The sequence below is a fragment of the Calypte anna genome, chromosome 1 (genome assembly GCF_003957555.1).
Source record: "Calypte anna isolate BGI_N300 chromosome 1, bCalAnn1_v1.p, whole genome shotgun sequence".
NCBI classification, from domain to species: domain Eukaryota; kingdom Metazoa; phylum Chordata; class Aves; order Apodiformes; family Trochilidae; genus Calypte; species Calypte anna.
In genome coordinates this window covers 103,216,221-103,243,158 of record NC_044244.1, presented here as the reverse complement: position 1 = coordinate 103,243,158, position 26,938 = coordinate 103,216,221, and positions in this window count along the sequence as shown.

Genomic DNA, 26,938 nt, shown 5'->3' with positions numbered 1-26,938 from the left:
GTCCTGACTACTGTGATGGCAAAACAGAGACTGCATCCATTTCATACTATAATTGCAGTGTTGAGTGCTGTGATATTACTTCGTGAATTATTCCACCCAGCCAAATATATTTATATTTCTGAAAATGAATCTACAAAAACTACTTAATCTTCAGTTCATGGTAAACAAAAACAAAACAAAAAAACCCCAATCCACCCTGATCTTTTTTATGGAACCTAATTATTTTTATACATAAATGGAAATTTAATTTCTGTTATACATCTTAGTGCAGTCAACTGTTTTGTTATTAATTATAGAACTGTTACTAATACTCAGGAATGATATTTTAATAGGGTTTAATATTTTTTCACATTGCAGTGCACTTTACAACTATGTTTTTGTGCCTTACTTTTATGTCTTTATGTAAAAACTAAAGTGAACCTTCTTTCCAATAATTTGGATGTAGAAAAGATGTAAAAAACATCTGGACATAAAGAAGTTACTATATAGGTTTGTATTGTGTGAAAATTAAGCCAGTTAATGAAAAAAAAAACCAAACCAACCCATTTAATCTCTGCTAAAGTCTAGAACCTTTCTGAAATACTCTCTTTCTTTTTCAGGCTGCAGTTTTACCTGAAATCAAAAATCATCCTTGTAGCTTCATCGGTGTACTAATGCCCCTTGTTGTATGAGAAAAGGAGTTGTAAAGCCAGGAGGCAGGACTACTTATGATGCAGTTGCTCTTATGTCTGTCTAATGCTCCTTAGATAATCACTGAAGAAAACTGGGAAAGTACAAATAGTTTGCCTTATCTTAAGCTTCCATTAGCATCATTGTAAGTTTCTATTCTATAATACCTGTCGTTCCTAGATCTGGGTGTTTTAAAAGAAGTTACAGTCAAAGCCCCAATCCAAAGTTTTAGTTCAATATGCATAGAAACTAGCAAAATATCAACAAAATAAAAGTTTAGCAACAGTTCAAGCACTGCTGTTTAGCTACTGCTGCATGTTGGGGCAGTGCACTGCTCTTGGGTCAATACAACCAAGAAGAGAGGTCTGGAGGCAGAGATGACAAGTCACTTCCTAAGCTTACCTTATACTTAAAAAAAAATCTGTATCCTGGTTATTCAGAATAACCTTTATGTAAAGCTTGCATAGATTTGCAGGCTGGTGCAGTGAGATAGCAGATATAATACCATGGTGAAGTTAGTGATGTCTTTCCAGAAGCTGTTTTCTGAATTAAGGATATGGGCAATAAGAGGACAGTTTATGCTTTCTTAGGTCTATGTTCCAACAAACATCAAAATGGCCTTTCCATGGATTATGCCCGAATTTATGGATTTTCTGCTATGAATATTAAAGCTTTTATTTTAAGAACTGTCATTTATTGATGTCTTTGCCTTTAAACGTCCAGTCAAAAGGAAGATCTAGTCACAGAGAAATTTGTTGTTGCTATCTGCTAATCCCTCACCAGCAAAGGGAAGAAAAGTAATTGTCTGCTTTTGTCTCAGATCCTTTGTGTAGTCATTAGGTAGCAAAAGAATCCCAGGAGAAGCCAACTCTGGTAGAGGGTTTAACCCACTCAAGTTTTAATCTGTTAATAGTTTTTTATAATAAGATCTAAGACTTGAGATTCTGTGAACCAGTGTCTTCAAGTTTGCTTTCAAAGTCTTGTGTTTTATCTCACCATTTTTTATTTATTTTTTTTTTCCCCACAAACGTTGCAAGGAACTGAATGCTGATCCTTCCTGTTTGCTGTCTGTGTGTTATGGATGCTTGGAGAATAGGAGGGACTGTAATGAAGCCACTGACCCCCTGACTCTTCCTGTTGCCCACTGGCCACCCCTGAGAAGACCGCAGACTTTCTTGCCTGTGCAGGTGCTCCTGGCAGCAGCTGCTGCAAGAGGACAGATGGTGGGACCTGATTAGGCTGCTATTTGCCAGACACTAACAGTCTCTTATCCACATTTAGGCAGCAGGCATAAGCAATTTTATTTTTGGCATTACATTATGCCATTTCCTGCTACCTGAAATTCTTTGTCAGGATCACCATTTGGACAAATTCTTTGTCAGGATCACCACTATGGAATGATTTTGTCATATACTTACTCATGGTGAATTTACAGGAAAAAAAAAAAGAGGAATCTGGAATTTTCCATTAAAGAAACAAGAACTTTGAGCTGCAAATGCAGAGAGAGTAACATTTTACAAACAGGAAGGACTAGCAGTGTGGTGCCGGCTCTGTGACCATGGCTTTGTCTCATGGTACTTCCTAATGGACAGATGTTGTGTTTGTAAAATGAGCATGGCCACAGTTAACAGGTTTGTTGGTAGTCAAATGGAATAGTCAGGGAATACTTCTGTAGGCAGGTGATCCATTCAGCTTATTAATGGTTTTATTAATAATATAGAATTTGCTGAGCTGAGCCTAGCAGAAGCACATTGACAAAAGGGCACACAGAGTTGATACTGCCACTGATGTTGCAGGGCTTGCCTTGTGCAGAGAATAAGGACTTAATTCTTCATTACAACTAAATCAAAGTAACGCAAAGAAGAAAGAAAAACTTTAAGTACAACACATATAGCAGCTAACACTTGTAGAAATCAGACTTCAGAAATTCCATTTGGAGAAATCAAGAAATTGTCAATATGTCCTTTGATGGATGAAGATGATACTTTTAAAAAAAGAGTAATAACAAGTATTTAAGATCTTGTACCTCTCAGGTTTGAGATTTTATTATTAAACATCTCCAGCTGTTTAATTTATTCATTGCCATGTTTCCCTTTGTATACCCCTGCTCTCCTGGTACAGATTTGTCTTCCATAACAAGAAAAATACCTTAAATAAATTCAGTCTTAGGAGAATAAATGCAAAGTAATTTGAACTTCAAAGAATTCATCATAGATTAGGTTCTGCATTTTAGAAATGAATACAAGTGTTATATACTCTGCTGTAAAATGAATTTTTTACTAGGAAAGGCAATTTTAGATTGTTCCATGAATATAGTTTCAACATTATTTTGCAAATCATCTTTATTTTTGATGTAATTTTACTTTTGTTCGTCAAATCAAATCTAATTTACTGGCATGGCTTATGTGCTTGGGGTATTGAAGCAGATGTGTTATTAAAAGGGGAAACATTTCCTCTGCTTTTTGTTAAGGCTTTGGTGTTTTAGGCTTCCTTTTGCCACAGCTGTTGCCACAGACTTGCGGTCCCTCTGCCACTGTGGAGACCTCAGAGGTGATTGCTGTCATCATGGCAGCTGGTTTTGATCTCAGTCATCATGAGATGAGTCTGTCTTGTCCTGCCTTAGCTATAATTCCAGTTATGTTCTGTCCTTAAGAACATTAGCTGAAGGCGTTTGCAAGCAATTTGTATGCTCTAGTGCATGTGCATTCAGTGTCTCACTGAATATACCTACAGCTCTGCAGAAAATGCAAGAATGTGCATCAGGAGGAAACCCAATTGAATTTAAGTGCACTGTCACGCTTCATGTGTTACTTGGTTGCAATAAAATCCTAAATCATAGAATTATAGAATGGTTTGGGTTGAAAGGGACCTTAAATATCACATTAAAGATCACCTAGTTTCTACCCCCCCCCTCATGGGCAGGGACACCTCCCACTAGCCCAGATTGCTCAAGGCTCCATCCAGCCTGGCCTTGAACACTTCCAAGGAGACAGCAATTACAACTCATCCAAGTAACCTGTCCCAGTGTCTCACCATCCTCACTCACCACCCTTCACAGGAAAGAATTTCTTCCTAATATCTAATGTAAATTTACCGTCTTTCTGGGGTCACATACAGAAGCTGTGGTTTCCAGTCTTTATAAGATCACCAGGTTGTGAAGGTTGATGCTTATCCTATCTTTCCCTGATTAAGCCTTTAAAGTAGGTGCTGTGGTAACTATGTTCCGGGTCAGTGAGGGACCCATAGAGGAACTTTCCAGATTATATACATCTGCTGTTAATCAAGTCCAGAGATGGTTTATAAATTTTCTTGATCAAATAAGTGGATTAATTTTAGGCAGAAAAATTTAATGTGTTGTTCGTGTTCCTGTAGCAGCTCTCATGACACTGTCAGTTCTTTTAAACCACAGTAAAAATGTCAAACGTAATCCTGCTGTCTATAAACAAGTTCCAGCTTATTATATTTTCCTTTGAAATACTTTCTCTGAAATTCAAAGCTGTTCTCATTATCCAAATACACTTGGGTGTTAGTGGGGGCATAAAAAGTAATACCAATAAAGTTGATTTGACAAAGTAGTAGATTTTTATAATTTCATAGCTATTAAAAAAAAAAAAAAGTGTTAACAGTGAACAAAAGCTATTTTCATCCTGCTTGTGCAGACTACATTTATATTAGATATTTTCATTATTTATACATAAAATCTTAGAATCTTTAGTCATAGAAATGACTAAACTTACTGGCTATGAAATAAATAATCATTGCAGATAAGTTTGTAATTTTATTCAAAAAGGAGGAAGTAAAAAAAAAATCTTAAACAAAACTTGGTAGTCAAAACCATGTAACTTTGAGTTTGAATATGGACATGACATCTTTTCATTTAGCTGTTATTTGTTGCAAGTGTGAGCAGTTTAGAACATACCAAAGGAATGCTTCATGTCTTGATGTCTCCAGTAAAGACAGGGAGCCTTCTAGACTAGCAATAGTAGTCTTGGATACTTCTTGGCAGTCACAGGATATTTGTTTCAATGCAAAGACAAACTGTAAATGAAGTAATGAATTGTCATTTTCAGACAAGTATTATTCAATTGCCCGTTTCAACCTTAAAATTCCACACCTATTTAAAAAAAAAAGAAAAAAAGAAAAAAAATGTGGCAGAATTGCCCTTTATCTAAAATCGCTTGTAAAAGGAATGAAGCTTTACATCAGTAATGTGTAGCAGTTATGTGCACAGAAGTACCAGTTTACTCCTGCCTGAAAGAGAAATTAAATCTAGTTTTTTCCTGCATAACACAAAATTTGATCATCTTTAACTACAAAGGTTCATAAAAACCATAGAAATAATTTTCATTATACAGCTGTTATGTTCAAAATGTCCATTTAATTTTTCATGATGTGGTCAAAAGTAATTAAATTAAATTATGCATTATATGTATACACGGTGATGACTGAATCACTGAAAGCAGGATTCCAAATGATCCTGAAAAATTGTGCACTAAATATGCAGTTTAAGCTCTTTCATGAAAATTTACTTTTATGTTCATAACACAGTGTGACAATGGAAGTCATATACAGTAATGAAACGGTAATACAGGGTGATATTGATATTGAAGGGACTAACTTGTGGAAATATTAATGCAACTAGGGTGTATAACTATTTAATACTGGATACTAACTTTTAGTATGGACTTCTTGGATTGGTGAGAGCAGAATATCTCTTATTTTTGCACTTCTTTTGAGACCAGATCTGCAATAAATTCTGAATAGGGCTTATGTCAGAAGCTGATTCAGCCCATAGAGACAAAAATGGGGCCTGGGTCCTTTAAGGAGGGGAAAGTTTCAAAATAAAAATAATAGGTTGGTCTGGTTAGCTTCTTACCAAGATCGTAGAAGGGGAAGTCATGATCTTGACTCCTCACAATAATCCTGCCTGAAAATTAAAATGAGCACTGGTATTGATATTACCAGTCTGAAAATCCTGCCTTAATGTTAGGATGGTGTCTTCCAGGCTTGTGGTAGAGAGATTTTATAAAAAATATGAAGTTTATTAGAAAATATTTGACTTTATTGTGGATTTCTTGACTTAATTGTGAATACACATGTATGCAGCATTTCAAGAAGAGAATCAGTAAAATTAAATAAAAACAATATTTGTTTTCTCCCTAATAGTTCTACCTTTTCAAAAAGCTACTCAATGGTATTGATACTACCTATCACTAAACTTTCCATGACTTATGTAAATCCATGCAAGGAACATACCTTATACTGTTTCCAGACTAAAATCCTCTTTGTTCCTCCTAGGAAGTTTAACTTAAGGCCTGGTAAAACCAATACAGTTTCCATATTTTTGGAGATGGAAAACCTACTGTGGGTCTTCTTTCTGCTCTGCTTCTTTTGGCTGTGTTACAGGTTGAGAGCTTTTGGGGTCTGAAACTTGATTACTGATTCTGCTGGTAAACTATTAACTTCCTTGACACAGATGTTAGCTAGTAGGATTCTTAAACATCTGTGTCTCTTGGTAGTACCTGCACAGACAGCACATGGGCTGCTGCTGCCTATTCTGTTTCTCTAGAAAGTTACTAAGTAGGATATTTGGCTTGTGGAAGAAGTATTTTGAAACAAATCCTTACAGTAATCAAGTTCTGAAGGAGGATTTCTCTTTCTCTGTTTCATGTAATGGAAACATGAGGAATCCACAGTAAAGATTCTCCAATTTAGAAAGAATAATTTTTACAAAAGCTTGAATATCAGATTTCATTGGGGAATTTTACTCCTAGGTTCTATGATACAGTATTGCCAAAAGTTAAAAGAAGTCATTGCTTAATGCCAGATCTGCTATTCATAAACTTTTCTGTCAGAAGTAAAAATAAGACCTCTAGTTAAAGTGAATTATAATGTGTGTGTATTTCCAAATATCTGAATATACACCAAAAGTTTTCACTTACATTGATTTCACAGACAAATTTCACTGTTTTTTAACAGTCTGTCAACATCTTTAGTATTGGAATCAGACCATTGAAATTAGTTCAACATCTACTACTACAAATAAGTAATAACTTTGGTCAGAATTGGAGAAATAAGAAGGGAGGATGGTTGGATACAGGAATCATCAGAGGAACAAGTAATAGGGGAAAAAAACAGAGATGAATGTAACAATTATCAGTGTAGAACATTAAAAAAGTAGCAACAAAATGGCTATTTTAAACTCTCATAATAATAACAAGTTATTTATTTATTTAGGAAGCACAACATGGAACAATTGAGTCACTATGCAACTCAAAAAGGAATTCAAGAACAAAAAGAAATTCAGGCTTGCTGTTTGAGTGGACAAATACTCACAAGCATATCCCAGTAGCAATATAAAGTCTATATTTGTACTGCTTTTTGTTGCTCATTTCTGTTGTATATCAAAGTTCTATATTAGCACAGAAATTCCATCAACTTCGGAGATTTTTCCTCTTGAAGTAAAAAAAAAAAATTAAACATAAATATGCATAAACATCATTGTTAAAATGGTTGTTCAAAAAAAAAGGAAGAGAGACACTAGTGTATGTAGATGTATATTCTAAACTTCTGCTCATGGCCTTTGAAGCCATGTTCTTTCACTGGATGGTACAAGTAGACTCCACGCTAATCACGGCTGTCATTCTACTGACCTCATTAAAATCCAGGCCTTCTAAAGAAATAATGCTTTTTTTAACGCATTGGTTGTCTCACTTTAAGCTAATCTAAATCACATCCCATTGTTCTTTATGCCTGAAAACACAGACTCTTCAGTTTATTAATACTGCCTTCATTAGACGCTGTCTTGGTTCATCCTGATTTTGTTAAATTGTACCCAGCCCTCTCATTGCTTTTCAAGAGAATCAAGTAACAGAAGAGGAGACACAACGTTCTTCTGTACATATTTCATAATCTTTGTGAATACCCAAGTCAATGAATTTATAAGAAGATTGTCACTGGTTAGGTTTTTTTTTGAGGGAAATGTATAGCCCCATTTGACAATGATCAAAATATCCTCGAGCCATCCTGTATTTGGTGGAATTTTGTCCAAGACAGGAGATAGCCTGAAACTGTATACTGCATATTTCTGTGTTTCAAGTGTATTTGTGGACTTTCTGTGCTTTTTTATATTGTACTAATTCTTTTTCTAAAAAAAAAAAAAAAAATCTGAAAATAATTAAAAAAAATTTTGAGAAAAAAGTAGGTGCACTGCAGTGCAACCCCCCAGTTAAACAGCTACAACTAAGCTAGTGATGCTATTTCTGTATGGATTCCTCCTTTCAGATGTGATATTGTCATCCACCATTAATGACTGATTTAAGAGTAAAACAATTATTTTTACATTAACAAACATTAACAAGCACTGATTTCACCCATGTTCTACCTAATTGAAAGATCAGAAGTCACACATTTTGAAATCTTGTGTAATGATAACACTCCTTTAGCATACTTCATCATACTTCTGATGTTCTGTAAATAGAGAAGTTCAGGGTAGAGATTAACTAAAGATATTTCATTATCTGAGTTCTCTCAAAATCTCTAATTGCTTCTAGGGAAAGATCCAAGGAATACAAAATTAGTTTCCTTGTTAAATTTTTGTAAAAAAGCATTAGACAATATACACCGGATTCTGGCTTCATGTAATACTGTCTAGCCAACATAATCATAAACTGGACTATTCTGTGATACAATTATGTAACAATGTTATAACTCTCTGCATCTTAATACAGATCATGTAACAACTCAACTCTCATTAATTAAAGGTTTTACTGCATTACCCATTGAATGTTTGCAGGAGCTCTTACCCTGACTGAGCAAATTCTCTTATAACACTTGTTATGGTTTCATCATCCCAGTATATTGTCAGGAGGGAATTTAAAAGGAGATTTTCTAAAGGTTAGCTAATTACACATAATAAATTTTGTTTTGCAGATGTAGGCTCCCAGATGATTTAATTTTCCAACAAATTGTACTGAGCCAGTAAATTAAAGCTTACCTTTTATTTGAAGTGTTAAATTTCCAATCAAATTAAAGGTGACAGAGTAAGAAGGAGGCCTTTTGCATTTCCTAGGGTACTTTGTCTTACATGACAAGTTATAAGAGACCAGTAGCATATTTACCATTTAACTTATACTGCACAGTCATTTGAGTAACATTAAAGAGTACTGGGAAGTAAACATATCTCAAGTAGACAAGGTGATAATATTAAGAAAATGTAACATCTGCTTTCATCATTGCTGCATTCTGCTTTCAGGCCTGGAGCCAGTCACTTTACCTTTCTAGAACTCTGTTTCCCTTAACAGCTGAAGCTGCAGTAAGGAAAATCTTGGAAATGGCTGTGAGATCCAACGATGAACACAGGCACTGCAGAAGGGAAGTATTTTAGTTAAGAAGGAAGTGTTCAAGACCAGGTTGGATGAGACTTTGAGGAACATAATCTAGCAGGACATGATCCTGCCCATGGCAGGGATGGTGATACTAGATGATCTTTAAGGCCCCTTCCAAACCAAACCATTTTATGATTCTATGATTCACTTGGTGAACAAGCTGTTTTAACACTGCTATGCTTAGGCACATAAAAAAGGAAGCATTATTCCTGCTGAAGTTGAAGCATTACAGTAGAGATCTTACACTGGGTGATTTTCTTAAACTCAATTAAGTGGTCTGATTAATTTGAATATGTTAAAAGCTTGTAAACATATGCAGATTCCTCCAAGTTTTTTTTTTTCCTTTTAACTCTTAGACAGGTGAGTGTGATTTTCTCTTTATTCTTTGAGCATGCCTTTTCCTAGACTCAATTAGTGTCTTGTTCAGTCCATGACAAAGCAAAATTTACTCCTGCTAACCTCACTTAACTGCTGCCCATAGTAAAGTTCTAGCAACTTGGTTTCTATCTTATAGGAACAGCTGGGTGTAGATCTGGCTTCTGAGTCCCCAACTCTACTGCTTATTTTTCTAACTGGCTGCACTATAAAGAAATGTTACATAGTGAAACTTGATAACCTGAGACTAGCACAAACTCATGAGCTACATCTTTGTTTGCTGACAACTGTGTGATCACGGACATCAACACTCTGAAACCATCTGTAGTGTTGGAAGTGAGAGCTGTTTTCTCTGGTCTTGCATATAAGTCAAAGGCTCACACAAAATTTTGAGTATTTTAATGACAGATGTATCAGCCCAGGCTTTAGTCAAAGAGCTTTAGTGTCTGGTAACAATACAAATAGTTGTTGATGAAATTCATGATATTAAATACTTAAAAAAACTAATAGGAAATAGCAAATATTGTTTAGTTACTTTTGATGATAAAGCAACACTTTTCTACTTCTTACTGTCCTCTTCAACTAGAACACAATGGAGTTGTCTATAGATGCTAGGCAATCTGTATAGCAAAAATAGCAGTTGGAAACATTTTTCACACATGCTTTTTATTAGGTTCAGTGACAAGCATTCAAGGCGTGTATTATCTTTATATAATTTCCTCTTGCATCTGACATACTTAATTTATATGGTGTCATAGCCTCAATTTTCTGTGTCTAAACATTTTTCTTCATTTGGGATAGGCAATAAATTTAGACTATAAAGGGAATGCATCATGGTTAATGATGAAAAATTAGATTTATTAAAAGCTTAATTAGATTTAAATGACACAATCTTTTCCCTCTAATTCTCTCTTCTTCTTTTTTTTTTTTTTTTTTTTTTTTTTAAACAATGTCTGACAAGTAAGTATGTCAGATTCCTGTAATGTCAGGACACAAACTATCATTCAGTATTTTGTTGTACTTGGTGCTATTGCCACAAATAGCTTAATAAGAATGAGGTGGCACCTTTATTAATACTTTCAGGCAATTTTCTTAGCAAAGAGTCAGTCAAACTGATGCTGTTTGTAGTAGCTCTGGGATGTTTTGTGCTCTGCTTTCTTTCTAATCTTTCAAAAGGGTAAAAGCACAAGGACTTTGATAGGAAAGCCTGTTAGTGCCTGTCCTTTTGTAAACAAACAGATGATAACTTCACAGCTGAATGAAAGCTAGAGGCTAGTGCCAGGTTAATCAAACCTGCCAAAATGATGTGAGAATTCAGGCAAGGGAAGTCTAAGGAAGGTGAGGATAAATATATAGAAGGAACAGTGATGAGACAGCAATTGCTGGATGGCCAGCCCAGGATTGTGTTTTGCCTCTGTTCAGAACAGGCTCTGAGAAAGCCATGAGAGGAAGAGGCATGTGGGAAAGGGCAAGGATGGGATGAGGGAATTATGTACTAAAGGCAGTTTTGGGAGGTGGATTTTTGGTGTTGTATTTGTTACCAACTAAGCATGTGAAAGCATTGGCTTGTTTTGACAGGAGTGGGTAGAGAATTCAGAGATTCAGCTAGAGTAAGTGCTACCAGGACTGCTAGAAGCAATGCCTGCAAGTTGAAATGAATTGTGTGATGCCTTTTGTGGTGTGAACAAGCGATGGTTGGGATGGAATTATAAAATGGCTCTTGCATTGGAGCCCAAAATAAGATTTCAGTGTGTATTTCCAGAGCTGACAATAGTAATCCCACAGCAACAGCACAGAAAAACAAACAAAAGAGGGCACTCATATGTGCTACTATAGACTGTATCAGTTCTCAGTATTGCATAACTATAAATCTTATTGCCATTAATGTATTAAACAGCATTTAGATCACTGGATGGTTTACAAATATCTTACAGTTTTGTCATTCCCTTAATTCATAAGGAGTCGGTAGTATGTCTATTACGTACTACCAGATAGATTGAGATCATTCCTGTGTAGCTACTACTTCAGATGATATGATGTACAGTTTAAACACTTTATGTACTTAAGGGATATCAAATGCTGGCAAAGGCAGCCCATCCAATGTTTGAATAGATAAGTAGCAATTGCGTTTTTCTCATCTTAAATATCTACTTTCAAAAGAGTGTTTTTGCTATTAAAGTGATGATGGAAGAAATTGCAGTTCCCAGTTCAGGCTCAAGAGAGGGGGAAGAATCTCCTGAGTGAGAATTTAGTCACTGGGCCCAAGTACAGGCTCTCATTTAGATGCACATAACTGACATTGCAGAATGAACCTATCTGGTTCAAGGAACTAATTTTGTTGATATATGGCTTGAGTTTGTAATGGGTTGTCAGCATTTAATTACTCATAGCTACCCTTGCTCACATGCTTACAAAGACAATGAAAGGGCATATCACAATGGTTCAGTTCTGCAGGATCCTTTCTGAAGCTGCAGCTTATCTGAAGACAAATTTTCACTCCTCATTAGACACCATGTAGCTGTTAGAGAAGAAGTGATTGTTGCTGATATCAGCACTGCACTTCCACTAACGTAGCCTGCAGAACACTGCAATAATTGGGACTTTGTGGCCTCTTGCTTTCTCCAAGGCATAGCTTTAAATCTAATCTATAAACTACCTCAAACTTCCTGTAAGCACATACACCATTAATAGCTAGACTTCTGCAGCTTCCCAAATGAATATGTGAGTTGCTGATGGCATCCCTCCATTTACTCTTCTAAACCTTGTGAAATGCAAGGTTGCTGAGATGTTGCTTTCCCTGCTATATTGTCTACCCTAAGCTGACCTTAAATACCTTTTTGGTGCTTGCCAAATACTACAGGTGTTGGAACAATACACCCTGGAGGGATGTGTCTGCTGAAAGGGGCTTTTCTTTCTCTTTTTAATTAAAAGTTAAGGAAGGGTAGAGTCTCATTTTACAGAGTCCCCAGAGGTAAATGAGGGGCTGACATTTTTAGTGCCACAGTATTGACTCCTTTTAGAGAGACCTCAGTGCTTATGTAAATCCCAGTCATGGCACTGTTTATGCTGGGAGAAACCTTTAGAGTTTGCTCCATCTAACCACCTGTAAATGCAGGATTATATCTGTGCTTTCGTTTCAAAAGGGAGAAATGGAGTCACTGAATTCTGGGAGTTGTTCTGTTGAAATACAAAAAATGGTAGTTTTTTTGTTTTTCTAGGAATAACGTGCACTGGAGAGAACGATGAGGGGAGTTTTTTTGATAATTTTCTTTCATTCTCTGACATTGAGTTAACTGGAAAAAGGAACTTGCCTGAAAGATTAAAAGTTCCTAAAGACAGGCAATTTTCTGAAACCTATTTTTATTTTTTCCTTTATGTAACTGACTCCAAATTTGTTTATAAAAAAGACAAAAGTATTGTATATGTCTAGCAAAACTACCTTTTTAAAAAATTATTATTATTAAAAGGCTTTTGTGTTTTTGGGTGAACATACTAAGAGAAAGTCTAAGGAGACCCACGTATAACCTTTCACTGAATATGACCGTGTCACAAGGTTTTATTGAATTGGGTATCACAGATTTAGAACAGTATTCTAAAACTTAGGTGTTCTTTGTGAAAGGAAACAGCACTTTACCCTCAAAACCTGAGAACATTTTTTATAAATTATTAAGTTTGGAAAAAAATTTTCTAATACTGATACTTAATTTATGAGATTTATAGGCATCTGAGGATGTAATCATCTCATGATTATTTTGACACGTAGTAATTAGGTTTGGCCGTGTTTCTCTACTAGCTGTTATATTATTCTTGAGTCTAAACCTTTAATAATGTCACTACTCAAGAGCATAACTCTTTGCTAAATGGATGCTGCAAATTATTTCAAGTAATTTCCTAATGTGATATTGAGAGTGAGATCTGCTCAATAAAATGGAAGCACAGGCAATTTGGTTTATCATTGGAAAGTTTACTTTCTCGGTGACAGGATTTATAGATTTTCTTGTAGACAGGAAGAAATCTGTTACAAAAGGATAAAAAGCAATGATTATTGAGCACTAGAATTTAATGAAGTTGGAAATCAATGCAGTCACAAGGCACAAGAAAGAATTACTTTAAAAAATGTATTGTTATTTCAGTATGTAACACTTCAAATGTTTGCTCTTGATTAATATAAGAACTAGAATAGCTTTATTTGATTACTAGAGGTCAGGATTCAGCAGAATACTTTGTATTTAGTGATTCGTAATGAGAATTCTTGCTGAATTATCTAATGATGTTTCTCCCTTGAGAATGAAGGGAGAATGAAGGCCAAATGAAAGCAGAATACATACTTGAGTATCCACAAGGAAATAATTTACTTGCTTCAAAAGGCTTAAAAAAACAACAAAACACAAAGCTGTACATTTGGTGGGGTTGCTTGCTTGTGGATGATCTTTCATTACTTTTCATTAACTCTAATAATAAAGACACATAATTTTGTCCCGAGTTAAAGTTATTTGAAACAGAATGATTATCTTACGTAGTATGTAGACAAATGCAGTTGAAACGGAAGACTTGCTGCACGTAAAACTTGTGTAATTTACTGGATAAGGAAATGACAGACACAAGTATTTACTCTGCTTTCTGGACCTGTCTGATTTCCATTTTTGACATAATGGACAAAATGTTTTTTGAAAGGTGTCTTTAATCACAGTGTTTGTGCTAAATTAACTTTTGTTGCTGGGCTTGTGTATTAGTTCCTGTGATAGAAGGAGCACAACATATTGTGCTGGTGTTCTGTAACTCTATAAACATAATTTAAATATAGTACATGTGCTTATTTTTACAGAAATCAATATAATCAATCATAACTAATGTGTGCAGTGCTTTTGATCTGTTTATTTTAGAGGACTTTAGAAAAGTAGTATCATGACCCATGTCACACAGACAGGCAGCCAGTGCTGTATAAAGCTTTGTAGGATTACTGAGCCTAGGCAGCTCTTGGGTGACACAAATACATGGTCCAATATCTGACCTGGCTTTCAGTTGCCTGGCATCATACAGTTCTTTGAATCACAATGTCTAAAGAAGGGGATATTTCATAAATAGGAAAACCTACAAACAGGATATTCACTAATTTTGGCATTATTTTATATCCTGTCCTATATGCTACAAGAAACTGAAAGTTAAATTATACCACTTTTGACTGAAGGATAATAGGCTCCCTCTTACTCTCCAGGACTATCAGTACAGCTGAAGTTGTACTTTCCCTGATTTAGAGTAAAATTTAAGCAAGTTTTGTCCAAATTGTGAACAAAATGGATAAACAATGGCATTTACCTTAGAAAAAATCTGTATCACAGACCTTGACTTCTGTTGTGGATGTTGCCCTTGATTAGGAGGACAAAACAGTAGGATACAAGCAGTGAAGAATGTTTCTGGGGAGTTTCAAAGACACTTGATACAGGGACTGTCTATGCTGAGCAGATAATGCACAGCACATGATTACTAACAAGGCAGAACTATTTGGGGTTGTGGACACAGCCACCCAGCCAGTTTTTTACCCAGGGAAGAGAACACTTGTCTATGCCATGATTCACTGGTTTCTCCAGGAGAATGCTGTGGGAGATGGTGTCAAAGGCCTTACCAAAGCCCAGGTAGGCAATGTCCACAGCCTTCCCCTCATCCAGAAGGTGGGTCCCATGGTCATAGAAAAAGATCAGGTTGGTTAAGCAAGACCTCCCTTTCATAGACCCATGCTGGCTGTGCCTCATCCCTTGCCCTGTACGTCCTGTGAGACTTCAGTCAAGATGATCCTCTCCATGGTCTTTCCCAGTACCAAGGTCAGGCTGACATTCCTGTAGTTCCCCAGATCCTACTTCTGGTTCAATCACATTGGCCTTCCTGTCATCCAGGACCTCTTCTGTTGACCAGGATTGTTGATAAATGATGGAGAGAGGCTTAGAGAGTTCCCCCACAAGCTCCCTCACTACTCTTGGTGAGTCCCATCCATCTCCAAAGGCATATGTGTGTTTAGGTGCAGCAGCAGATCATTAACTGCTTCCTTCTGGATTCTGGGAGGGTTGTTCAACTCTCCATACTTATCTTCCAGCTCAGGAGACTGAGCTACCTTGGGAGTAGCTGGTCTGACTGCTAAAGATGAAGGCAAAGAAGGCATTAAGTATTTCAGCCTTTTCCTCATCCTTGGTTGCAATGTTTCCCCCTCCAAGGAATGGAGATTCTCCTGGCTTCCTTTTTACTGTTGATGTTCTTAAAAAAAACTTCATAGTGGTCAAGTTGAGCTCCAGTTGGGCTTTTGCCTTCCTAATTTTTTAAGTCTGCATAACCTAATGAGATCTCTGTATTCCTCTTGAGTTCTCTGTCCCCTCTTCCAAAGGTGATTCCCTGAGTCCCATCAAAAGCTCCCTGTTCAGCCAGGCCAGACATTTTCTCCATCCTTTAATCTTGTAACACATGGGGACAGCCTGCTCCTGGGTCTTTAATAGTTCCTTTGTGAAGAGCTTCCAGCCTTTCTGGGCTCCTTTGCCCTTCAGAACCAGTGCTCTGAACAGGCCAAAGTCTTCTTCCTAGAAGGAAAAGGAGGCCTTTTATCCCTACTGTCATCATTGATGTGCCTGGTTTTATTGCTTTCCCTCTTCAAGTCTAGTTTAAAACCCTGTCCATGAGGCCTGCTAACTTTTGCCCAAATATCCTTTCTCCCTGCAGGATAGGGTTTTCCCATCCATTACAAGCAGACCTGGTGCCCTGTAAATAAAACTGTGATCAAAAACCCCAAAGTCCTGCTGGTAGCACCAGTTTTGGAGCCAGGCATTGATCTGTCTGGTTTTCTTGTTCATTATTCCCCAAGACTGGAGGAGCAGAGGAGAACAACTTGTGCTCCCCATCCCTTGACCAGCTGTCCCAAGGCCCTGAAATCTTTGTTGATTACATTCATATTTCTTCTCCCTGTCTCATCACTGCCTACCTGAAAGATCAAAAGAGGGTAGTAACCTGAGGGCTGTATCTGTCCAGGAATTTTCCTAGTTATATCCCTAACCTGGGCGCCAGGGAGGCAGCAGACTTCCCTGTGGGAAGGGTCCTACCACAGAATCCAGCACCCTCTGTTCCCTTCAGGAGGGAATCTGCTGTAACTTTTGCCCTCCTCTTGCTCTTCTCAGAAGCAGTTCTAATGCATGGAGCTGGCTGCTTCGGCAAATCCTTGGATGGAGCTTCAGCAGCATCCTCGCTTGCCTGGTTCTTTATCACCAGGGCCTCGAATCTGTTCTGTAAGGGCACCTGGGAAGAAGAGGGATGTCTGGAGGGGCCTCTCCTGTTGCCATGAGCAGGGACCTGCTTTCATTCCCCCTGTCCTTTCCTAGGTCCCCCTTTTTCTGCCCAGTGACAAGAAGTCAGGGGATCCTCTCCCTCTTGTGGAGCCTCCACCTACTGCCTTTTCCCTAGCAGGGTGTGGCTCCACCAATCAATTTCCCTTTCACATTTCCGTATGGTCCTTAATCTCTCCATTTCCTCCTCAAACTCAGCCACCAAGCTGAGCAGATAATTTCCAGGCGTTGTCTTTGCTCTCCTCCTGCAAGAGGGAGGGGTTAGAATTTCCACACAGCTCTGCGGCAGCTCACCTTGGGTCACCACATTTCTTTTGACTGTGGCTTTGGATTGAGTCAGACCATCTCTGGACATTTTCCTGGGAAGGTGAGAATTTCTTGTTGACCTACTGCGCACTTGCAAGCTGCTGTGCCATGCCCTATCAGGAGCTGCTGTTTGTCACGAGCTCAGGTTTTTAATTCAATTGCAAGATAATCTGAGTCCATCTGAGGTATAGGGCTTTGCATTTGACATTGCAGGACTTCAGGAAGTTCTGCTCAGTCCATTTCTCCAGCATGATCAGTTCTCTCTGGGTGGCAACTCTGTCTTCAGGTGTATGGACTGATCATCCAAGTTTTGGGATCTATGAACCTGATGAACACAGGATTTTTTTCCCATTTCTCTCTAGCTAAATCAGTGCTGCCTCCACCCTTATGGTCAAGTTCAGTCTGTTAATCGGCAGCTTCTAAATTTCACAATTTTAAAATGTCTGACATAGTGATTTTAGCTGTTTAATATGTTCATGTAAAGTTCATGTTAAAGTTACATGGTGTCATTTTCTGTGAACCCAATTTGATATCATGGCAGCATTCACTACAGGTGAGATTAATGAGGGCAATACATTCCATTTGTAACTGTAGGCTTTTGCCCAGGTCTGATAATGCTTTAATAGCAGCTCTGTCTGGAATCTCTATCCCCTGATCAACATGACTCAGACCACCTTAAAGTAATTTTTAAAATACAAATTCATCCAGTAACTATTTGTCACTTACTGACAAAGCCTTTGTTAACATCACAGAGGCACAGTTTATTGATTAAATTTTATTGAATTGGAGTGACTTCTACAAAGTTAGGACTAAAAGTTAACTTGCAGTATGCCTAATATTTGCGAAAATTGTTATGTGTAACTGACTAGCTGCCACAGAGGTATACATCTGTAAAGCAAATACATGAAATGAAAGGAAACAAATATAAGAAAAACAATTTAAGAAAGAAATTAATAAAGCTACTATGAAAATTAGTGTTGTGTGTCATCTCACAAATTGGAATAATTTTTACAAAACATTCTGGATTACAACTCCTTAATTTAATTTTTAGTTAAAGGAGTAAGACATCGTAACAGTTAATTTGAAATATTCCTTTTGTACTTTGCTGCATGCTGTATTTGTCAAAATGTTATTTGGCTTTATAAATGTTAATGATTTTCATGGTTGTCAGAGATGTTTGACTGTAAAAGTTATTGCTAAATACAGAAATTCACAAACATTGCTTTATGAAGCTGCATTTTACTTTGAGGGAAATTGAAGTGGTATTTATCCATCAAAATTTTCTTCCAATGCAAAGAAGAACTTCAAAGCAATTATTGTAATTTGCTAGTTATATCTGGGCCATTACACATTTTACAAATTGAGTTGGTCATAATTTCACAAAACTCTTTTCTTTCTTATATAGAAAAGGTTCAATCTGATTGAGTACTCTGTTCTGAGAAATGCCTTGGAAATATTTCAACATTCCTTTGAATTTTAAATTTTTAATTAATTTTTTTATTTATTATTGAAGAAGCCCTTCAAATAAAATCAAGAAGTCCTTGATTTCCTTAGCCAGATTAAGTTCAAAGTAGGCCTTAGCCTTCTTTGTTGCATTCCTGCATACTCTGACATCATTCCTATATTCCTCCCAAGTGGCCAGTTACTTTTTCCACATTCTGTAAACTTCCATTTGAGTTTTCCCAGACACTCCTTGCTCATCCATGAAGGTCTGTTGCCTCCTTTGTTTGATTTCTTACTTGTAGGGATGCACTGACCTTAAGCTTTGAGGAAGTGGTAGCTGAATACTAACCAGCTCCCTTGGGCTCCCCTACCCTCTAGAGCCCTAATCCACAGGATTCTTCAAAGCAGGTCTTTGAATAGACCAAAGTTAGTTCTCCTGAAGTCCAGAATTGGAATCTTGCTTATTTCCTTGTTTCTTACACACAGGATCCTGAACTCCACCGTTTCTTGGTCACTGCAGTAAAGGCTCCCCTCAGCCTTCACATCCCCAAAATCCTTCTTTGTTTCTTAGTACAGGGTTCAGCAGAACCTCTGTCTTCATTGGCTCACTACCCTTGTCAAAAACTTACCATCAATGCGCTGCACATACCTCCTGGACTGTGTGTGCCCAGCTGTACTATCTTTTCAGCAAACTTAGGATGGTTGAAGTCCTTCATAAGAACCAGGGTCTGTGATCATGACACTACTTTCAGCTGTATGGAGAAGGCTTCATCTACTTCCTCTTCCTGATCTGGTAGACTGCCCTTTAATTCTTACCCATAAGTTCTCTTCACTAGTTTTTCAGCCAGCCCTAGGCAGAGCTCAATACATTGCAGCTGATCTCTTAAATACAAAGCAAGCCCACCACTTTACATTGCTGATTTGTCTTTTCTAAACCATGCAGAGCCATCCATGACAGTATTACACTCATTCAAGCTGTCCCACCATGTCTCTGTAATTGGGACCGTGTCCCTGTGACTGCACACAGATCTCCTGCTATCCCTGATTATTCTCTCTGATGCATGCACTGGTGTTCAGGCATTTCAGAGAGGTTATCAAGCAGGCAGGTTTCAGGTTTCCCTGAAGGGGAAAAAGAGGTTCCACCATTGAGATGGTTGGCTTCACATCTTAGGAGGCAAAACAGGAACTTTTAACTCAACTCTGGTTGGCTTGTTCCCAGTTGGATGCAACGGCATGAGCATTGCCATTTTGGATCCCACCCCCTGAGTCCTTCAGTTTAAAGCTCACCTGACCAAGCTGGCCAACCTGCTGCCAGATCCCCTCACCATTTCTAGAAAGGTAGGTTCTATCCCTTCCTGAAGGATTATAGTCAAAGAATGTCCAGTTGTCATAAAAGATATTTTCATAATTTCTTTTTACAATATGCATTCTGTATTGCTGGTACAGTTTCTCCTTGCAACTGAGTCCTTCTAAAGAGATCTTCATGAAGAGAAAGTTTACATTCTTCCAATGAAGCAATTCAGGAAATGAAGATAGATGTATAACATCAATCATCTTGTAAAATACATGTTCTATTATTTGTAGACTTGAAAATATAATAATATGAAATATGTAAGTGCTTCCAATTCTCAGCTTTAATGCATTTTTCAATGCTTTTGTATGACTGTATGAAAATTACACTTGTAGCTCTTGTAACTGAAAATCTGAATGACAGTTTCAGACCTAGAAAGAATCTAAAATAATCCTTAAATTTACTTTTTTATAATATCCCAATTTTTAAATAGTCGTCTGGCTTTTTGATTTCTGAATGGTTGAGCCCACAGGCAGTTTTTGGTTTGTGATCACTTACAGAGGTACTATTTGTTATCTAATGGGCTGTGACAGGAACAATTTGACCTATTTTTGTGTGGGAAATCATAACAGTTTTATTTCAGGTTTTATAAAGTCTACAGAAAAATTGTACATATCTTACGCATGTCTATTCCTGAGGGTGGACCTTTTGAAAGTAAAAAAAAGAGCAGATCTTTTAAGGGATCTCAGCTGGTGCCAATTTTTCTGTAATTAGCAACCTAGAGTATGACAGCTTAAAAACAATGAAGCTGTATTTCTGTATGATTCTATCAGCATTGCTGGGCAGCTTTTCAAAAAGACACTGTTACAAGTACAAGAATCACCACCTGAGTGACCAACAATAATGTTATTATAGTAAACTCCTTTAAAATCATAGATGTAGATGAAGTTATACATTATTCATAAAGAACAGTTTGAGTTTCAGGACAGTTCGTGTTCAAATGAAATGACTTTTGTTACTTGGGCCTAAATTAGTCCTACACAACCATGTGCTTAACTTCAGTGATAAATAAAATGATCTGTATGGATGGTCTGCATATATACAAAGAACTGATTATCTGCACTCAATAAACCTTATGAAGGAAATAATAGCTAAATTTCCAATTATATTAACATTAATGTATTTTTAAATCTCCAAACTGATTTCATGCTTAAGCTTTCAAAAATTGCACAGTTATTGTAAACATTTCTGCACACTCTTAGCTTTGAGAATGTGAACAGCTCCATGAAAAGTAATGGGAGTGCTGCTGGGCTTGAAAGTCATTTAATTAGTGTACATTTAAAAGATAATGTCTCAAATGCTCCATCTGGTAAATAAAGCAAATAAACTAAATAAACCAAATAAGTTAAATTATTCCTTTTTTTTTTTTTTTTTTTTTTTGAGAGCAGGTGTGGGGTGAGCGATAAGAAGTGATGCTGCAGTCCTGTATAGGTGTGATGCTTTATCAATTTTATGATACTATGTATGCTCTTTCCTATTAAAAAAACCCAAAACCAAAACAAAAAAAAAACAAGCAAAAAAGCCACAACAGAACAACTCAGTTCCTTAAGAATACAAAAAAAAAAAAAAAAAAAAAAAAGGGTAGAAATTTCATATTCAATTAGCATGTGGGTCATGTGGTTCAGTTTCTGGAAATTGCTTCATATGATAGATTTACCTGTAAATAAATGTTTTTATTTTTCCACTCATTTCCTTACTCATTTCTTTCATTCATCATAAATTAAGAAATAAAAATGTAGAACAACCTGTTTTTTAAACTTGTTCAGGATCTCCAGCAACTTTGAATGGCCTGTAATTTTTAAAGCACTATTTCATTAAAGGCTCGTGAAGAATTCACATTACTGTTAATGAAGAAATTTTTTGAGCTTGCCTCTGGAATTTTGAAATAGATCTCAGAGTATTCAGCTCTTCTATGTCAATTTTGCCTGTGAAATTCACATTTATTTTTGTCAAACTGTAGTCCCTGATATAAAGAAAGAGGATTACATTGGTCTGTTTTAAGTGCAAATGACTAGCTGAATATATATAGAGGCATGTTTAAATCAAAGCTTTATGAAGTGAAAAAGAATTTGAGTACTTAAGTCTCTTCATTCTAAAGCAGATAAGCAGCTTTCCAGTCAGTATTTAAAAGAACACACACACACAAAGGAGTAGGGGGGATAGATGGTGGTGAAAATTTTCTGTGATTACTCCTATTTCTCAAAATTCTCATATTACAGAGGAAAATCAAGCACACAGGGAGGAGTAACACACTTAGTCGGGTGTCTAATGCTAGAGGTTGGAATAGAGACTCAATCTCATGTTTAGTCCAGCACTTGGAGCACTATCTGCAGCTCCTTCCTGTGGTGGCTAAATTGTATTCCTTTTTGATGGAAGAAGCTTTTTCACTCAATGACAGAGTAATAATATCCAAGCTTAAGGCATTTGTATGTTTTAATTTTGACATATTAGAATAGGAAATGCCTCCCTAGTATTTAAAAATAGAAAAATTATAGAAATTTTTTGAAAGAAATGCAAATTATTTCCTGGATTTATTTAAATTATTAGTGTCTTTTAGAAATGTTCCTAGAGCCTGCAAATTGTAAACTATTCTTCATAAAAATATTCTATATTTTAAAGCATTTTTTAATGAAACTACTGATTTCTTTCAAAAGTTTGAGGATTTTTCAGTCTTGGAGGAAGCTGTCATTTGATAGGTGTTCCCAGTGTATTCAGCTGTGAATAGTATAATATATGTAGACCTGAGAAGGGCATAGTCTTTTGCAAGTAATAATGGCTGTTCAACAACCCCATTTGAAATACAGGAGCGACACTTGTTTGTAAGATTTCTTTAAGAACTCCATTTCTATTTATCTCTGCTGCAAATAAATAGAATAACACTTCCAGAGCCAGAAGAAATAGAGTAGTTTAATCAAGGGATTGTGTTTAAAAAAAAAAAAAAAAAAAAAGTATGCCTGGACTTGTTTTGTGGGAGATATTCTTCAAAGCTGCTGAGGGGTCTCAGGAGAAGCTATATCACAGGATCAAATGGAAGAATGTGGTCGACACTGTCATGAGACTTATGATGAAAAACGACCCAACCAACACAATCTCTACTTGAAGACTGGAATAACTGAGGAGATCTAACAAATTGATAGTGGTCTTCTAGCCTAAAACAAATGCAAACTACAGAAGATTTTGGAAATGAAGGAAAATTAATGTGTTGACAAAAACAAAGATTGGAAAAGAATACATAAATAGAGCCTCTTTACTCCATTTAAATTTTAATTTATAATAGAGTAATCATGCTGAGTGATGACCTGTGGTGAAGATAGCTTGCTAGCATAGTTCATTCTTGCTATTAGCCTTGATCTAATTTTGTTTTTCGAGGTTGTTAATCTAGCAGACACACAATAAAGGAAACACAGTGTTTACACCACATGAAGAATATTCCCATTGTTCTGGGGGACTCAACCAGATGTTTTAATAAACCAAGTTTCATGAAGACTCTGCTGACATGAATGCAAGTGGTTTCTTTAAGTGAAAATAGCACTGACATAAATAAAACCTTTTGGTGTAATTTGATGAATGCACAGTAAATACAAGAAAACCACAAGCTGAAGGACTGGACACTTGAGGAATATTTTTGGTTTTATGTGAAGGAGAGTGCCTCTTTAGTGTGTTATACATTACATAATGTGGCAAAAAAACCCTGTCTCAACAGTCCTGACTCAACTTCTTAGGACAGGGGCCTACTTAGGGTTAGCATATGCTCCAAAGAAGACTATTTTATTTCTTAGTCAGATGAATAATGACTTACTCATCTGGGCTACACTTAAGGCTTTTTTGTTGTTAAATTTTGTATGATATATGGCAGGATAAAACATTTTAATAGTTCCATTGTGGTTTTTTTCTGATTGGTGTATTCTATAATGTATTATTTAAATACTGAAGACCTTGTTAGTTGAGATGGATATGAAACACAATGATCTAGTGCATAAAATCCCTGAGTACAACGTTGTAGGTATGCTATAATCATAGCAAATGAATCTTTTGGGTGATAGTAGGCTGTTATTGAAAGAAGAAGCATGAACTATTTGACTTTTAATTTTTTTTATTAAATTCATGGCTGAGCGAGATAAATTATAAGCAATTCACACATATGTAATATTATGTTAAGAATAGATGGTAGAAGGAGTGGGAAAACACATTAATTCCTCTTGATAGAGAAAAATAAGCTTTTGTTCCTAAATTTGGTTTAATGGTGGATCATTCCTCAATTTTAGAATTTTTTTAAACATCTACAAGCCTGCCAAATTCAAACATCTAGGGACAAAACTAGTCTTTGAGTTATATGTGGCTTCCTCTGAAGACATGGATGGATAAATTATAGTCACAAAATCCTATCAATTGAGGTATTGGTCTCTCAAAAATTTCCATTGGAAATGGAAACATTGGATATTTACTGTATCTCACAGTATCTTGGACATAATTTACTGATGAGTATTATACAGTATTCTGTTGCAAGAAATTGCTAGTTCAAAATAGTTTAGTACATTATTACATATTATTAATTTTCTTTAAGGAAAGACTTACAAAATGTCAAATGTAATTTAGTATAGTTCTTTGATACATGAGCATATTGGTATTTTAAAATACCATCTGAATTAACAAGAAATAAGAAATGGGTATAACTCACATTCAACATTACAGGTCAACATCAATTGGTGAAAGCAGAAACCCTTCCTGTTAGAGATTATTTTCTTTTTATAAAATCAACAAAAGTAAAAGGCCTAAGTTAAACCTCTGGAACTGAAAGCATTTTACCAAAACCTCATATCATGCTTCTTACTTTTCTTGAGAAAATAACACTCTTTCCTTTCTTGTGCTAACAAAATAGCTATTCTGCCTGACATATTGATACAGAAAAGCACAAATACAAGCCAATCACTTCTAAAAGCTAGAGATAAGAAGAAGAAAGGACTGGAGTTATGTGGCACATTTCCACCTCAGAGGCCATTGCAACTATCTTCCATGTATTTGTAAGAAAATACCCAGTTTTCTAGTTCTGCAATTTATTCTTATATCAACTAGTTTTGCAAAACACATTTCACTTATTTTTCCCCTCATGTTTTCATTTGTTAGTCAAATGTCTATATTTAAATTAATCATGTTAAATAGCTTGCTTAGTGCTCTTCCATAGCTTACTTTTAATATTTTTCTGTTTACTGTGTTTGTTCTTAAAAGAGGAAAACACTATCCCTTAATTTTCTGCTAAGATAGTCTTGGTCTGCTCTTCTTTAGTGTTGGGTGTTTAATTATCCAGCTGGCTCACAACTATGGAAGCACAGGAATCAGCCTTAGGATATAGGTTAAGTGCTGCTACAGCAGCAAATGTCCTGCAGGCAGGGTCAGAAGTTTTGCTGTCATGCAGTGCCTTCAAGTTTAAGGGCAACTTTATGGTCAAGTATATTCAGGCTACAAGAGATAAGAGACACAGAACTGACAAGGTGGCTCTGCAGAACAAAGGAAAAAAAAAGAAAAAAAGTTTAACTTTAGGCAAGTTGCTTTTTTAGGTTAATATTGTGTCCATGAAGGGGTAATGCCAAAGACGTCACAATTTCCAAGTTGTCAGACGCCTTTACCTTAAAAATATTTTTGAGCTATAATTACGAACTAAAGTGACTAAAGAGGTAATCATCTTTTTTTATAAATTGGTAGGATAAGAGAGACATTTGCATACCTCATTTTCCATTTGAGACATAAGCCACTGCTGCTCTAGGGCAAGTAATCTGTCTCATTTCCCGAGAGAATATCCTAATCACTGGGATATGCATGTGGAATATACTGCTGTATTGGCTGCACCATTCCCCTGAGTGGTACAGCTGCCAAATCTTGTGCAGTTAAATAAGCTTAAAGCCTTTTCCCCCACCTTCCAAATGATACTCTTCCTCATTCGTAGGCCAATGTGCTAAACAGGCCACTTCTATTTCTCTTCTTTCTAATTAAAATGCTGGGAAACTAAATAAAAAAGCTCCTTCAGTTTAAAAAGAAGCAACACAAATTAGAATTGTGGTGTGACAGTAGAACTAAAGGTACCCTTTAGTAAGAAAAAATGAAGAAGATTGCATTTGGATTTTGTTTTGGGAGGGAAGATTTTTTTTCTGAGACACTAGGTTATCCATACAACCCAAGTAATTATTGTAGATGTGAGTCTTATTCCAGATTTGAACACCCTTATGGTAGGTGAATGGTTTCAGTGAAATATAAACATAAATAAGAGGCATCCCTTCAACAGGCAGCATTTAATTTTCTGTGCAAGAGAATCAGTACATTGTTATATGGGACTGAGAAAATTAGGTCCCACTTCAGGATATGTGTGTGTATCTCCCCTTGCATGAAAATGCAGCAGTGTGCTAAAAGAACCTGAAAAGGCATTCATTGTAAGTGGAATAAAGATCTTTTTCAAATTTATAAATGCTCACTGGTGGGTTCACTGACATAGCAAAAGTAGAGAAGGTCTAAATGTTTCTGTCAAAACTGCTATTTATGGAAATGAAAGCACTGTATGCATGATAAGTATCTAAGAGAAGTGGGAAATTACAGGATTTCTGGATATTGACAAAATAATTATTTGAAAAAAGAAAAAAAAATAGATTTCAGATGGAAAAACAGAAAGATGATTTAAAATGCCTTTGCAGTACTTCTGGGAAATACTATGTGCATAATATCCCTCTGGGTCAAGATTACGTGTTCACATTCAGTGATGTGTGTGACCAGAAACTTCAGCTTGGCAAGGGAAAGGTGTGCACTGCAGGTGATATTAGCAAATCAAGAACCCTGACCTTAGGAAGGAGATAGAATAATGCAGCAGCAGGATATTACTGCATTACTAAATTAAATGATCCACACTTACATATTTTAGATCTTTAATTCTTACAAAATCCAGCGCTTTTCCATGAGAGATAAAGAGTAATATTTTGTAAAGCAATTTTTAATTGGAAAATTGAAAAGACTCATATCCTTGAAAAATACTTCTAGGTTCATTACAAATTATTTGTTTTGTGATTACATTCAGGCAGTAAAATTCAGAGGATTCGAGATGGATT